The sequence below is a fragment of the Sinohyriopsis cumingii genome, chromosome 14 (assembly GCF_028554795.1).
Source record: "Sinohyriopsis cumingii isolate HCF-2022 chromosome 14, ASM2855479v2, whole genome shotgun sequence".
Classification (NCBI taxonomy): domain Eukaryota; kingdom Metazoa; phylum Mollusca; class Bivalvia; order Unionida; family Unionidae; genus Sinohyriopsis; species Sinohyriopsis cumingii.
Window position 1 is genome coordinate 110,913,125 of NC_142974.1, and position 15,601 is coordinate 110,928,725.

The following is a 15,601-nucleotide window of genomic DNA, read 5'->3' on the forward strand; positions in this document are numbered from 1 at the left end:
CGTGCTTTCCAAAGTGAAAATAAACCCAAACAAATCTAGACCGTTCTAATTAATATCAGTAGTTTTTGCAGCACTTCTATATCCGTTACGGCGATTAATATTACGTCCAATAATCGCATTTCGACAACCAATGCGTTATTAGAGAATAAGATGCAATAAAAAAAAACCCAGACAATAATCATAAATAAAATACATCAAGACAGTGAACAAATCGATTTGAACTTGTATATTATAATTATCATTATTATTATTATTATTATTATCGTTATTATTATTGATATTATTATTATTATTATTATAACTTTTATTATTTTTGTTGTTGTTGTTATTATTATGATTCTTGCTGTTTTTATTTTTATTGAATCTTATAGAGCGATTCGTCACCCTTTAAACATTGACTCCCATAAATCGAGTTTTTGAAAAGAGAAATTAACAAGACAATGACAAAACCAAGTAAGCATCGATCCTGTCTTAGACAGATAGGACAAAAGTCTTACGTCAGAACTTTCTGTGATTGTTAAAAGAGCGCAATACCCTCAATATAAAGTTGTTTCTTTTCTTTCATCCTTAATTGCGTTACCGCAAGATCAACAACGGAAGAAAGCAATATTGATTAGTATGGAATTGAAGATTAACAAATTTGTGATGCTCTTAAAATGACTGACTCTCTTGATCGCTTAAAACGTATTATGTTACACGATATAATCATCATTAAAGAAAAACGAAAACCAAAATATGCGATAAGGTGACAAAATACAACAGACGCACACATTGAATTTCATGTTAAATGGGAGAGGCATAACTTATAAACATTATAATTGTAAAGCTCTCTGAGAGGAGCCATTTTACTTTTATCTCGGTTGATTAGCTTGACCTCAGCAATAAGATTAAGAAGTTCATTCTAAGAAGACCAATAAAGAAAACAATTTCTTTGTCGAATAATAAAATTAAAACGACGGAATCTATATTACTCAAATCCGAAAATAAATAAGCAAATTAAACAAAAAAGAAAAAAAAACAAACAAATTCCTTATTATTGCTATTTTCACAACTGCCAAATGGATCCAAGATTATTGAAAAATAGCACTCCATCAGCTAAATCTTGATGAGAAGATGGACAAATTATCAAGATAAAGTAACCAAACAAATGCATTCAAATCCAAAACAACCACAAGAAGACAAACGTACATTCCAAATGAAACAAATGCACGACTTTAATACTAATTATCAGAAGTAGTTGTAGAATTAGAACAATTGTGATAATCAACTATGTTTCTTAGCATCATCACAAACCCATAACAAGAAGTGTATGAGGAGATAATAAAGCCGAATTAAAAACAGAAAATAATCTTCCATAAATCAGCGATACAAAAACAAAATCAATACCAAATTCCTTATCGTCATTTTGATAAATACGTTTATTATTATTATTATTGTTTATTTTAACTGTTATTATTATCATTATTATTATTATTATTATTATTATTATTATTATTATTATTATTATTATTATTATCATTATTGAAACTGGTATAGAGGTTCTATCACTTTCTGAAAATTTGGTTCCCAGAGCTAGACATTTTTGAAAACATAGAAACTACGGTACGAATAACAAAATGAACGGAGTAGTAAAACTGACTTAGAAAGAAATAACAGATTCCTAACGACGCAATTGTCCGTCATTCTTAAAGGGACGCAATGCCAATAATTGCATGTAACTTTATTAAATTCATACTAACATTCACCACCGCAAATCCAACAACAGCTAAAGAATCATAGGTAAAAAGCAGAAGCTTGAAATATAAGCCAATAATTCATGGTATTAAAACGACTAAAGTTTTCATCGCTTACAACGCTTTACGAACATTCAGGAAATATTACTCAAATAAAAACTAACTCAAAAATGTAAGAATTGGTAAATTAAGACCACAAAGCTTTCATCCATTATCCTGTTTAATTATCAAGGAGTAACCGAGAAATGTTATGTATATATGGTTATCAGAAAAGGTCCATTTTACTGAAGCCTTGGTGTTCCAGCTTTACTAAAAGGATGAGAATAATCAATTTATTATGAGAAGGCGATTGAAGAAACGATTTTACTTTCAAAATGAAAAAGCTCAGGACAAAACTTATAAACAAAACGAATTCGTTTATTGTTATTGCTGTTACAACTGGAACTGAATTGTATAATATGTACATCAATTGGAATCCCGTAGGCAAGCGTATTTTAAGATGATATAAAAATAAAATGATGACAAAGCATTTAGAATTATGTCAAGGGTTACAAATTGAATTCCAATCTAATCCGTTTTTTGTTGTTAATGGTAGTAGTCGATAAAACAGCAGTAGGAGCATAGTATATTTCATGAATAGATTTCCTTTGTTATATCAAATCCGTTCTTATAACAATGTTTTGTATACACAATTACTTACATATCAGCATAAACTCCAGCTATAATAAATAATCTCTCTTGAGCAAATCCCCAACAAAAACACAACCACAAAAATTAAATTCCGAATTAAGGAAATCCATTAACATTATAATTAGTAACATTAGTAGTTGTAGAGGTAGTACAACTGTAACAGCGATTTATGTTTCTTCAGAGAAAGTCAGGTTAAAATACACGATTGTTCTGTAGCTGAGAATCCTCCTATATTTATTCTCGCACATCTTTTAACGTACCTATATGATGGTTTATTTTACTTCAACGTTTTCTTTTTTGTATCAGTACCGTTTCTTTTGCAATCCTTGCATATACCATTACTTGCATACCTACGAAAACTTACTATTAATAGATAATCTAGTTTCACCGAAATTATTTTATTTGAGAATTTTAATTTGTACATTTGTTGTGAAATCCATACTGATACCCGGTAGAATGAGCCACAAGATAAACAAAGATAAAAAAATGACTCATGTAAGTTTGACATACACCAAATTTCTTATCAGTGCTTTTATCACAACATCCACAGTGATTCGTGATTTTTGAAAAATAAAAATCCTTTGAGGAACACTGCTTTGCGAAATTGAAAAAATGACTCTAATGATATAAAAATGACAATAAATCGTGAACAACAGTAGAGCAATAAACGTACTTTCCAAAGTGAAAATAAACCCAAACAAATATGGACCATTATAGTTAATATCAGTAGTTTTTGCAGTACTTCTATATCCGTTACAGCGATTAATATTACGTCAAATAATCGCATTTCGACAACAAATGCATTATTAGAGAATAAGATGCAATTAAAAATACCCAGATAAAAATCATAAATAAAATACATCAAGACAGTGAACAAATCGCTTTGAACTTGTATACTATAATTATTATTATTATTAATTTTAATATTATTATTATTATAACTTTTATTATTTTTGTTGGTGTTGTTATTATTATGATTCTTGCTGTTTTTATTTTTATTGAATCTTATAGAGCGATTCGTCACCCTTTAAACATTGACTCCCATAAATCAAGTTTTTGAAAAGAGAAATTAACAAGACAATGACAAAACCAAGTAAGCATCGATCCTGTCTTAGACAGATAGGACAAAAGTCTTACGTCAGAACTTTCTGTGATTGTTAAAAGAGCGCAATACCCTCAATATAAAGTTGTTTCTTTTCTTTCATCCTTAATTGCGGTACCGCAAGATCAACAACGGAAGAAAGCAATATTGATTAGCATGGAATTGAAGATTAACAAATTTGTGATGCTCTTAAAATGACTGACTCTCTTGATCGCTTAAAACGTATTATGTTAAACGATATAATCATCATTAAAGAAAAACGAAAACCAAAATATGCGAGAAGGTGACAAAATACAACAGACGCACACATTGAATTTCATGTTAAATGGGAGAGGCATAACTTATAAACATTATGATTGTAAAGCGCTGAGAGAGGCCATTTTACTTTTATCTCAGTTGATTAGCTTGACCTCAGCGATAAGATTAAGAAGTTCATTCTAAGAAGACCAAGAAAGAAAACAATTTCTTTGTCGAATAATAAAACGACGGAATCTACATAACTCAAATCCGAAAATAAATAAGCAAATTAAACAAAAAACAAACAAATTCCTTATTATTGCTATTTTCACAACTGCCAAACTGATCCAAGATTCTTGAAAAATAGTACTCCATCAGCTAAATCTTGATGAGAAGATGGACAAATTACCAAGATAAAGTAACCAAACAAATGCATTCAAATCCTAAACAACCACAAAAAGACAAACGTACATTCCAAATGAAACAAATGCATGACTATAATACTAATTATCAGTAGTAGTTGTAGAATTAGAACAATTGCGATAATCAACTATGTTTCTTAGCATCATCACAAACCCATAACAAAAAGTGCATCAAGAGATAATATTGCCGAATTAAAACACAGAATTTAATCTTCCATTAATGAGCGATACAAAAACAAATTCAATAGCAAATTCATTATCGTCATTTAGAATAATACGTTTATTATTATTATTATTGTTTATTCTTTTTATTATTATTAATGTTATTTGTATTATTATTATTATTATTATTATTATTATTATGATTTTTATTATTATTGAAACTGGTACAGCGTTCTATCACTCTCTGAAAATTTGGTTCCTAGAGCTAGCAAGTAATTATGTATAAAAAAACTTTGTTATTAGAACGGATTTGATATAAAAAAAGGAAACGTATTCATGAAACATAATATGCTCCTAGTACTGTTATAATGACTACTACCATTAACAACAAAAAACGGATTAGATTGGAATTCAATTTGTAACCCTTGACATAATTCTAAATGCTTTGTCATCATTTTATTTTTATATCATCTTAAAATACCCTTGCCTACGGGATTCCAAGTGATGAACATATTATACAATTCAGTTGCTTTTGTAACAGCAATAACAATAAACGAATTCGTTTTGTTTATAAGTTTTGTCCTGTTCTTTTTTATTTTGAAAGTAAAATCGTTTCTTCAATCGCCTTCTCATAATAAATTGATTATTCTCATACTTTTAGTAAAACAGGAACACCAAGGCTTCAGTAAAATGGACGTTCTCTGATAACCATATATTCATAACAAAAGTGTATGAGGAGATAATAAATCCGAATTAAAAAACAGAAAATAATCTTCCATAAATCAGCGATAAAATAACAAATTCAACGGCAAATTCCTTATCGTCATTTTGATTAATACGTTTATTATTATTATTGTTGTTTATTATTATTTTTATCATTATTGTTGTTCTTATTACTATTATTATTATTATTATTATTGAAACTGGTACAGCGTTCTATCACTCTCTGAAAATTTGATTCCCAGAGCTAGACATTTTTGAAAACATAGAAACTACGGTACGAATAACAAAATGAACGGAGTAGTAAAACTGACTTAGAAAGAAATAACAGATTCCTAACGACGCAATTGTCCGTCATTCTTAAAGGGACGCAATGCCAATAATTGCATGTAACTTTATTAAATTCATACTAACATTCACCACCGCAAATCCAACAGCAGCTAAAGAATCATAGGTAATAAGCAAAAATTTGAAATGTAAGCCATTAATTCATGGTATTAAAACGACTAAAGTTTTCATCGATTACAATGATTTACGAATATTCAGGAATATTACTCAGATAAAACTTAACTCAACAACGTAAGAATTGGTAAACGAAGACCACAAAAGCTCTCATCCATTTTCCTGTTTAATTATCAAGGAGTAACCGAGAAATGTTATGTATATATGGTTATCAGAGAAGGTCCATTTTACTGAAGCCTTGGTGTTCCAGCTTTAATAAAAGGATGAGAATAATCAATTTGTTATGGGAAGGCGATTGAAGAAACGATTTTACTTTCAAAATAAAAAAGCACAGGACAAAACTTATAAACAAAACGAATTCGTTTATTGTTATTGCTGTTACAACTGCAACTGAATTGTATAATACGTGCACCAATTGGAATTCCGTAGGCAGGCGTATTTTAAGATGATATAAAAATAAAATGATGAGAACGCATTTAGAATTATGTCAAGGGTTACAAATTTAATCCGCCTTTGGTTGCTAATGGTAGCAGTCGATAAAACAGCAGTAGGGCGATGGTATGTTTCATGAATAGGTTTCCTTTTTCATATCAAATCCGTTCTTATAACAATGTTTTGTATACACAATTACTTACATATCAGCATAAACTCCAGCTATAATAAATAATCTCTCTTGAGCAAATCCCCAACAAAAACACAACCACAAAAATTAAATTCCGAATTAAGGAAATCCATTAACATTATAATTAGTAACATTAGTAGTTGTAGAGGTAGTACAACTGTAACAGCGTTTTATTTTTCTTCAGAGAATGTCAGGTTAAAAGACACGATTGTTCTGTAGCTGAGAATCCTCCTATATTTATTCTCGCACATCTTTTAACGTACCTATATGATGGTATATTTTACTTCAACGTTTTCTTTTTTGTATCAGTACCGTTTCTTTTGCAATCCTTGCATATACCATTACTTGCATACCTACGAAAACTTACTATTAATAGATAATCTAGTTTCACCGAAATTATTTTATTTGAGAATTTTAATTTGTACATTTGTTGTGAAATCCATACTGATACCCGGCGGAATGAGCCACAAGATAAACAAAGATCAAAAAATGACACATGTAAGTTTGACATACAACAAATTTCTTATCAGTGCTTTTATCACAACATCCACAGTGATTCGTGATTCTTGAAAAATAAAAATCCTTTGAGGAACACTGCTTTGCGAAATTGAAAAAATGACTCTAATGATATAAAAATGACAATAAATCGTGAACAACAGTAGAGCAATAAACGTACTTTCCAAAGTGAAAATAAACCCAAACAAATCTAGACCGTTCTAATTAATATCAGTAGTTTTTGCAGCACTTCTATATCCGTTACGGCGATTAATATTACGTCCAATAATCGCATTTCGACAACCAATGCGTTATTAGAGAATAAGATGCAATTAAAAAAACCCCAGACAATAATCATAAATAAAATACATCAAGACAGTGAACAAATTATTATTGAACTTGTATACTATAATTATTATTATTATTAATTTTAATATTATTATTATTATAACTTTTATTATTTTTGTTGTTGTTGTTATTATTATGATTCTTGCTGTTTTTATTTTTATTGAATCTTATGGAGCGATTCGTCACCCTTTAAACATTGACTCCCATAAATCAAGTTTTTGAAAAGAGAAATTAACAAGACAATGACAAAACCAAGTAAGCATCGATCCTGTCTTAGACAGATAGGACAAAAGTCTTACGTCAGATTGTGATTGTTAAAAGATCGCAATACCCTCAATATAAAGTTGTTTCTTTTCTTTCATCCTTAATTGCGGTACCGCAAAATCAACAACGGAAGAAAGCAATATTGATTAGCATGGAATTGAAGATTAACAAATTTGTGATGCTCTTAAAATGACTGACTCTCTTGATCGCTTAAAACGTATTATGTTACACGATATAATCATCATTAAAGAAAAACTAACACCAAAATATGCGATAAGGTGACAAAATACAACAGACGCAGACATTGAATTTCATGTTAAATGGGAGAGGCATAACTTATAAACATTATAATTGTAAAGCTCTCTGAGAGGAGCCATTTTACTTTTATCTCGGTTGATTAGCTTGACCTCAGCGATAAGATTAAGAAGTCATTCTAAGAAGACCAATAAAGAAAACAATTTCTTTGTCGAATAATAAAATTAAAACGACGGAATCTACATAACTCAAATCCGAAAATAAATAAGCAAATTAAAAAAAAAAAAAAAAAAAAAAAAAAAAAAAAAAAAACAAATTCCTTATTATTGCTATTTTCACAACTGCCAAATGGATCCAAGCTTATTGAAAAATAGCACTCCATCAGCTAAATCTTGATGAGAAGATGGACAAATTACCAAGATAAAGTAACCAAACAAATGCATTCAAATCCAAAACAACCACAAGAAGACAAACGTACATTCCAAATGAAACAAATGCACGACTATAATACTAATTATCAGAAGTAGTTGTAGAATTAGAAGAATTGTGATAATCAGCTATGTTTCTTAGCATCATCACAAACCCATAACAAAAAGTGTATGAGGAGATAATAAAGCCGAATTAAAAACAGAAAATAATCTTCCATAAATCAGCGATACAAAAACAAATTCAATACCAAATTCCTTATCGTCATTTTGATAAATACGTTTATTGTTATTATTATTGTTTATTTTAATTGTTTTTATTATTATTATTATTATTATTATTATTATTATTATTATTATTATTATTGAAACTGGTACAGAGGTTCTATCACTTTCTGAAAATTTGGTTCCCAGAGCTAGACATTTTTGAAAACATAGAAACTACGGTACGAATAACAAAATGAACGGAGTAGTAAAACTGACTTAGAAAGAAATAACAGATTCCTAACGACGCAATTGTCCGTCATTCTTAAAGGGACGCAATGCCAATAATTGCATGTAACTTTATTAAATTCATACTAACATTCACCACCGCAAATCCAACAATAGCTAAAGAATCATAGGTAAAAAGCAGAAGCTTGAAATATAAGCCAATAATTCATGGTATTAAAACGACTAAAGTTTTCATCGCTTACAACGCTTTACGAACATTCAGGAAATATTACTCAAATAAAAACTAACTCAAAAACGTAAGAATTGGTAAACTAAGACCACAAAGCTTTCACCCATTATCCTGTTTAATTATCAAGGAGTAACCGAGAAATGTTATGTATATATGGTTATCAGAAAAGGTCCATTTTACTGAAGCCTTGGTGTTCCAGCTTTACTAAAAGGATGAGAATAATCAATTTATTATGAGAAGGCGATTGAAGAAACGATTTTACTTTCAAAATGAAAAAGCTCAGGACAAAACTTATAAACAAAACGAATTCGTTTATTGTTATTGCTGTTACAACTGGAACTGAATTGTATAATATGTACATCAATTGGAATTCCGTAGGCAAGCGTATTTTAAGATGATATAAAAATAAAATGATGACAAAGCATTTAGAATTATGTCAAGGGTTACAAATTGAATTCCAATCTAATCCGTTTTTTGTTGTTAATGGTAGCAGTCGATAAAACAGTAGTAGGGGCATGGTATGTTTCATGAATAGGTTTCCTTTTTCATATCAAATCCGTTCTTATAACAATGTTTTGTATACACAATTACTTACATATCAGCATAAACTCCAGCTATAATAAATAATCTCGCTTGAGCAAATCCCCAACAAAAACACAACCACAAAAGTAACTTAAGAATTAAAGAAATCCATTAACATTATAATTAGTAACATTAGTAGTTGTAGAGGTAGTACAACTGTAACAGCGATTTATTTTTCTTCAGAGAATGTCAGGTTAAAAGACACGATTGTTCTGTAGCTGAGAATCCTCCTATATCTATTCTCGCACATCTTTTAACGTACCTATATGATGGTATATTTTACTTCAACGTTTTCTTTTTTGTATCAGTACGGTTTCTTTTGCAATCCTTGCATATACCATTACTTGCATACCTACGAAAACTTACTATTAATAGATAATCTAGTTTCACCGAAATTATTTTATTTGAGAATAATAATTTGTACATTTGTTGTGAAATCCATACTGATACCCGGCGGAATGAGCCACAAGATAAACAAAGATCAAAAAATGACACATGTAAGTTTGACATACAACAAATTTCTTATCAGTGCTTTTATCACAACATCCACAGTGATTCGTGATTCTTGAAAAATAAAAATCCTTTGAGGAACACTGCTTTGCGAAATTGAAAAAATGACTCTAATGATATAAAAATGACAATAAATCGTGAACAACAGTAGAGCAATAAACGTGCTTTCCAAAGTGAAAATAAACCCAAACAAATCTAGACCGTTCTAATTAATATCAGTAGTTTTTGCAGCACTTCTATATCCGTTACGGCGATTAATATTACGTCCAATAATCGCATTTCGACAACCAATGCGTTATTAGAGAATAAGATGCAATAAAAAAAAAACCAGACAATAATCATAAATAAAATACATCAAGACAGTGAACAAATCGATTTGAACTTGTATATTATAATTATCATTATTATTATTATTATTATTATCGTTATTATTATTGATATTATTATTATTATTATTATAACTTTTATTATTTTTGTTGTTGTTGTTATTATTATGATTCTTGCTGTTTTTATTTTTATTGAATCTTATAGAGCGATTCGTCACCCTTTAAACATTGACTCCCATAAATCGAGTTTTTGAAAAGAGAAATTAACAAGACAATGACAAAACCAAGTAAGCATCGATCCTGTCTTAGACAGATAGGACAAAAGTCTTACGTCAGAACTTTCTGTGATTGTTAAAAGAGCGCAATACCCTCAATATAAAGTTGTTTCTTTTCTTTCATCCTTAATTGCGTTACCGCAAGATCAACAACGGAAGAAAGCAATATTGATTAGTATGGAATTGAAGATTAACAAATTTGTGATGCTCTTAAAATGAATGACTCTCTTGATCGCTTAAAACGTATTATGTTACACGATATAATCATCATTAAAGAAAAACGAAAACCAAAATATGCGATAAGGTGACAAAATACAACAGACGCACACATTGAATTTCATGTTAAATGGGAGAGGCATAACTTATAAACATTATAATTGTAAAGCTCTCTGAGAGGAGCCATTTTACTTTTATCTCGGTTGATTAGCTTGACCTCAGCAATAAGATTAAGAAGTTCATTCTAAGAAGACCAATAAAGAAAACAATTTCTTTGTCGAATAATAAAATTAAAACGACGGAATCTATATTACTCAAATCCGAAAATAAATAAGCAAATTAAACAAAAAAGAAAAAAAAACAAACAAATTCCTTATTATTGCTATTTTCACAACTGCCAAATGGATCCAAGATTATTGAAAAATAGCACTCCATCAGCTAAATCTTGATGAGAAGATGGACAAATTATCAAGATAAAGTAACCAAACAAATGCATTCAAATCCAAAACAACCACAAGAAGACAAACGTACATTCCAAATGAAACAAATGCACGACTATAATACTAATTATCAGAAGTAGTTGTAGAATTAGAACAATTGTGATAATCAACTATGTTTCTTAGCATCATCACAAACCCATAACAAGAAGTGTATGAGGAGATAATAAAGCCGAATTAAAAACAGAAAATAATCTTCCATAAATCAGCGATACAAAAACAAAATCAATACCAAATTCCTTATCGTCATTTTGATAAATACGTTTATTATTATTATTATTGTTTATTTTAACTGTTATTATTATCATTATTATTATTATTATTATTATTATTATTATTATTATTATTATTATTATTATCATTATTGAAACTGGTATAGAGGTTCTATCACTTTCTGAAAATTTGGTTCCCAGAGCTAGACATTTTTGAAAACATAGAAACTACGGTACGAATAACAAAATGAACGGAGTAGTAAAACTGACTTAGAAAGAAATAACAGATTCCTAACGACGCAATTGTCCGTCATTCTTAAAGGGACGCAATGCCAATAATTGCATGTAACTTTATTAAATTCATACTAACATTCACCACCGCAAATCCAACAACAGCTAAAGAATCATAGGTAAAAAGCAGAAGCTTGAAATATAAGCCAATAATTCATGGTATTAAAACGACTAAAGTTTTCATCGCTTACAACGCTTTACGAACATTCAGGAAATATTACTCAAATAAAAACTAACTCAAAAATGTAAGAATTGGTAAATTAAGACCACAAAGCTTTCATCCATTATCCTGTTTAATTATCAAGGAGTAACCGAGAAATGTTATGTATATATGGTTATCAGAAAAGGTCCATTTTACTGAAGCCTTGGTGTTCCAGCTTTACTAAAAGGATGAGAATAATCAATTTATTATGAGAAGGCGATTGAAGAAACGATTTTACTTTCAAAATGAAAAAGCTCAGGACAAAACTTATAAACAAAACGAATTCGTTTATTGTTATTGCTGTTACAACTGGAACTGAATTGTATAATATGTACATCAATTGGAATCCCGTAGGCAAGCGTATTTTAAGATGATATAAAAATAAAATGATGACAAAGCATTTAGAATTATGTCAAGGGTTACAAATTGAATTCCAATCTAATCCGTTTTTTGTTGTTAATGGTAGTAGTCGATAAAACAGCAGTAGGAGCATAGTATATTTCATGAATAGATTTCCTTTGTTATATCAAATCCGTTCTTATAACAATGTTTTGTATACACAATTACTTACATATCAGCATAAACTCCAGCTATAATAAATAATCTCTCTTGAGCAAATCCCCAACAAAAACACAACCACAAAAATTAAATTCCGAATTAAGGAAATCCATTAACATTATAATTAGTAACATTAGTAGTTGTAGAGGTAGTACAACTGTAACAGCGATTTATGTTTCTTCAGAGAAAGTCAGGTTAAAATACACGATTGTTCTGTAGCTGAGAATCCTCCTATATTTATTCTCGCACATCTTTTAACGTACCTATATGATGGTTTATTTTACTTCAACGTTTTCTTTTTTGTATCAGTACCGTTTCTTTTGCAATCCTTGCATATACCATTACTTGCATACCTACGAAAACTTACTATTAATAGATAATCTAGTTTCACCGAAATTATTTTATTTGAGAATTTTAATTTGTACATTTGTTGTGAAATCCATACTGATACCCGGTAGAATGAGCCACAAGATAAACAAAGATAAAAAAATGACTCATGTAAGTTTGACATACAACAAATTTCTTATCAGTGCTTTTATCACAACATCCACAGTGATTCGTGATTCTTGAAAAATAAAAATCCTTTGAGGAACACTGCTTTGCGAAATTGAAAAAATGACTCTAATGATATAAAAATGACAATAAATCGTGAACAACAGTAGAGCAATAAACGTACTTTCCAAAGTGAAAATAAACCCAAACAAATATGGACCATTATAGTTAATATCAGTAGTTTTTGCAGTACTTCGATATCAGTTACAGCGATTAATATTACGTCAAATAATCGCATTTCGACAACAAATGCATTATTAGAGAATAAGATGCAATTAAAAATACCCAGATAAAAATCCTAAATAAAATACATCAAGACAGTGAACAAATCGTTTTGAACTTGTATACTATAATTATTATTATTATTAATTTTAATATTATTATTATTATAACTTTTATTATTTTTGTTGTTGTTGTTATTATTATGATTCTTGCTGTTTTTATTTTTATTGAATCTTATGGAGCGATTCGTCACCCTTTAAACATTGACTCCCATAAATCAAGTTTTTGAAAAGAGAAATTAACAAGACAATGACAAAACCAAGTAAGCATCGATCCTGTCTTAGACAGATAGGACAAAAGTCTTACGTCAGAACTTTCTGTGATTGTTAAAAGAGCGCAATACCCTCAATATAAAGTTGTTTCTTTTCTTTCATCCTTAATTGCGGTACCGCAAGATCAACAACGGAAGAAAGCAATATTGATTAGCATGGAATTGAAGATTAACAAATTTGTGATGCTCTTAAAATGACTGACTCTCTTGATCGCTTAAAACGTATTATGTTACACGATATAATCATCATTAAAGAAAAACTAACACCAAAATATGCGATAAGGTGACAAAATACAACAGACGCAGACATTGAATTTCATGTTAAATGGGAGAGGCATAACTTATAAACATTATAATTGTAAAGCTCTCTGAGAGGAGCCATTTTACTTTTATCTCGGTTGATTAGCTTGACCTCAGCGATAAGATTAAGAAGTTCATTCTAAGAAGACCATTAAAGAATACAATTTCTTTGTCGAATAATAAAATTAAAACGACGGAATCTACATAACTCAAATCCGAAAATAAATAAGCAAATTAAAAAAAAAAAAAAAAAAAAAAAAAACAAATTCCTTATTATTGCTATTTTCACAACTGCCAAATGGATCCAAGCTTATTGAAAAATAGCACTCCATCAGCTAAATTTTGATGAGAAGATGGACAAATTACCAAGATAAAGTAACCAAACAAATGCATTCAAATCCAAAACAACCACAAGAAGACAAACGTACATTCCAAATGAAACAAATGCACGACTATAATACTAATTATCAGAAGTAGTTGTAGAATTAGAAGAATTGTGATAATCAACTATGTTTCTTAGCATCATCACAAACCCATAACAAAAAGTGTATGAGGAGATAATAAAGCAGAATTAAAAACAGAAAATAATCTTCCATAAATCAGCGATACAAAAACAAATTCAATACCAAATTCCTTATCGTCATTTTGATAAATACGTTTATTATTATTATTATTGTTTATTTTAATTGTTTTTGTTATTATTATTATTATTATTATTATTATTATTATTATTATTATTATTGCAACTGGTACAGAGGTTCTATCACTTTCTGAAAATTTGGTTCCCAGAGCTAGACATTTTTGAAAACATAGAAACTACTGTACGAATAACAAAATGAACGGAGTAGTAAAACTGACTTGGAAAGAAATAACAGATTCCTAACGACGCAATTGTCCGTCATTCTTAAAGGGACGCAGTGCCAATAATTGCATGTAACTTTATTAAATTCATACTAACATTCACCACCGCAAATCCAACAGCAGCTAAAGAATCATAGGTAATAAGCAAAAATTTGAAATGTAAGCCATTAATTCATGGTATTAAAACGACTAAAGTTTTCATCGATTACAATGATTTACGAATATTCAGGAATATTACTCAAATAAAAACTAACTCAACAACGTAAGAATTGGTAAACGAAGACCACAAAAATTCTCGTCCATTTTCCTGTTCGATTATCAAGGAGTAACCGAGAAATGTTATGTATATATGGTTATCAGAGAAGGTCCATTTTACTGAAGCCTTGGTGTTCCAGCTTTAATAAAAGGATGAGAATAATCAATTTGTTATGGGAAGGCGATTGAAGAAACGATTTTACTTTCAAGATAAAAAAGCACAGGACAAAACTTATAAACAAAACGAATTCGTTTTTTGTTATTGCTGTTACAACTGGAACTGAATTGTATAATATGTACATCAATTGGAATCCCGTAGGCAAGCGTATTTTAAGATGATATAAAAATAAAATGATGACAAAGCATTTAGAATTATGTCAAGGGTTACAAATTGAATTCCAATCTAATCCGTTTTTTGTTGTTAATGGTAGTAGTCGATAAAACAGCAGTAGGAGCATAGTATATTTCATGAATAGATTTCCTTTGTTATATCAAATCCGTTCTTATAACAATGTTTTGTATACACAATTACTTATATATCAGCATAAACTCCAGCTATAATAAATAATCTCGCTTGAGCTAATCCCCAACAAAAACACAACCACAAAAGTAAATTAAGAATTAAAGAAATCCATTAACATTATAATTAGTAACATTAGTAGTTGTAGAGGTAGTTCAACTGTAACAGCGTTTTATTTTTCTTCAGAGAATGTCAGGTTAAAAGACACGATTGTTCTGTAACTGAGAATCCTCCTATATCTATTCTCGCACATCTTTTAGCGTACCTATATG